We start from the raw sequence: 2,765 nt of genomic DNA on the forward strand, positions 1-2,765 counted from the left end.
ATAGACCAAGGGCAGAACTCCATGGAGAACCCCATGGATAGAAAGAATCCCCCACAGGACTAGTGGCAGTAATGATCAGAAAGGTGGGAGGCAGGAGAGAACAGTCTCAGAAACTAAGGGAAGACCAAATTTGCGAAAACAGTCATGGTAGCCTGTGTCAAAGACACTGGTGAGCTGAGCACTCTATCTTTTCCCTGATGAGGTGCTCTATTCCGAGCAGATTCCATTTAATTCATCCAACAAAGCACTTGTGCAGTGCCCATCTCACCACAGGCCCATCAGCCCCGCGTACACCCAGCAAGAACAGTAGCAAAATCCTCAAAAGCAGTAGATCAGCTCAGCCCCTTAGATTTTGTCACCTGCCCTTGCCAAACGAAGGCATCCTGCTGGCAAGGCGCATTCAGCAAGCACTGCCCACGCACACGAGCCCTCCTTGCCTGCGCCAGGGCAGGTGTGAGTTTTGGCAAGTTGCAGGCTGACTTCTGGGAACGACTTGATCTTCTCGAGTCAGCTCAGTCCCTAGAGTCCCTAGCCCTAGCGATGGGAATGGGACATGTGCTGCACCTCGTGACAGACCTCCCAGGCTGATCCAGCCTATGAAACCCACTGGCTTACCCCAGTGAAGCCGTCCCTGCTGACCTGCTGGACGGGGGGAGTGCCAAAGGGGCAGGATGGGGAAGATGTTAGGATGCAGTTTGCTGCCTCTCTTTGATAGGGGTATTTGTGATGCTGATTTGGCTCTGGATGGTCTCACGTGTTCCTTTAAGCTGTTATGACTAAGCCATCATCTGCCTCTTTGCTTTCTCCCAGTTTTCCATTCACACTGGTTGATTGGTTTGAATTGAATCCGACTGACATACACCTTGCCTCGAGTCTCCATGTCTCCATCCCCACTGCCCCTTCAGCTTCTCTCCGTTTCACCCTTTGTCGCGCACGTTTGGTAGAGGACCATTTTGCAGAGGATGTGGATGTCACCTCTCAGTAGCAATGTGGCCAAAGAAAAAAGCAGAAAAAGAACAGTGGGAGCAGAGGCCTGAGCGGGTGACAGCTGACCTGGTGAGCCCCCTCCTCCCATCCTGCCCTGGCCCAGCTTGCAGGGGCCACCGTCACACCACGTGTGAGGGAATTGCTCCAAGCTTGGCCATCTCAAGGCTGCTGCCTCCAACTGTTTCACCCAACTTATGTTTTACATAAGGGCTGTGGGAAAGGGGCCACGAGCATGTGGCTGCATGGGGAACACAGAGCTTTTCTAGCTCAGGTGCTGATTTGGTGCATGGAGTTGCTCTGCCCCTAAAAGCACCCTCAAACTTCCACCAGGCTCCCTCCAGGGAGAATCTGCTGCTTCTGTTGCACAGAATAGAATTTGTTTTATTTTTTTGTCCATGTCTGAGAAAGGCCTCAGTTAGTGTAAGTCATGCCTGTCTGCTGTGAAGCTGTGCAAATTTACCAAATCTGGCCAGAAGAGATGAATCCAGCAACAGCAAAGAATAGGGGACCCTGAGCCCCAGCAAGGAGTTATAATCCCCGCACCGTGCTCTTCTTTCATTTGCTGGATAAAAAGGCAGGTCTGAGGGAGATGTAAGCATCAGCTATCTACTGAGAGGGTCAGAAAGTCTTCCCTGATCAGTGGAATGAGTACCCTTGTATTAAAAGCCAGACTAAGCATTCATATCCTGGGAGACGATTTGAAAAGCCCATCAGTGACTTTCTTACCATGTAGAAATATCAGTGCTTTCAGAGCACGAAACTCATTTCTGATTCCAATAGAGATCCAAAAGCCACAGAGAAGCGGTGAAGTGCATTGGGGAACCTGCAGCAGTTCAAGTCACTTTGGAGCTGTCTGAACTGCAAGTCATCAAGAGATGCTGGAACGACAATGTTTTATTCCATATTCTTAATCTGCACCTATAAATGCAAATTAAACATTGCTGTCTAGCAAGAGTATCTTTTGTGATCCTCTTAAATTTATTATGAATCTCTATAATCACTGCTTATGAGTCTCATACAGAACAGGAATTAACTTCTGTGCCACAGTTCGATGAAATTATTTTTCAGGCACAGCAATGAGAGCTCCTAGACATTTGAATGGTGGGAGTCCCTCCGAGAGAGAGAATTGCCTTTGGGGGAGAGCATTGTGGGAGGCAGTGGAGCCTGTGCCTTTTGGGTTAGGTCATCTGTGACTCTACTAAAAATGTAATTGATAATATCGCCCTAATATAAAATGCTTAAACTTCAGAGAGGGAGATAAGCACACAGCAAAAATCTTTATAAGACCATGGGGATGTATACAGGAATGCTGCCAGAGCATGCAGGGAAGCAACTAGAAAGGCTATGGTCCACCTGGAACTAAATCTGGTGAGGGATATCAAGGATAACAAGAAGGGCTTCTTCGAGTACATCAGCAGCAAATAGAACACTAGGGGAATGTGGGACGGCTGCTGAACGAAGTGGGTACCCTGGTGACGGAAGATACAGAGAAGGCAGAGTTACTGAATGCTGCCTTTGCTTCAGTCTTCACTGCCAAGGCTGGCCCTCAGGCTTCCCAGTCCTTGGAGGTAAGCGAGCAAGCCTGGAGAAAGGATGACCTTACCTCGGTTGAGGTGGACCAGGTTAAGGATTTTTTAAGTAAGCTGGACACCCACAAATCCATGGGTCCCAATGGAATGCATTCCACGAGTGCTGAGGGAGCTGGCAGATGACATTGCTGAGCCACTCTCCATCGTCTATGAAAGGTCGTGGGGAACAGGAGAGCTGGCTGAGGACTG

Source organism: Egretta garzetta, unplaced genomic scaffold (assembly GCF_000687185.1).
Source record: "Egretta garzetta isolate BGI_Z169 unplaced genomic scaffold, ASM68718v1 scaffold217, whole genome shotgun sequence".
Lineage (NCBI taxonomy): Eukaryota > Metazoa > Chordata > Aves > Pelecaniformes > Ardeidae > Egretta > Egretta garzetta.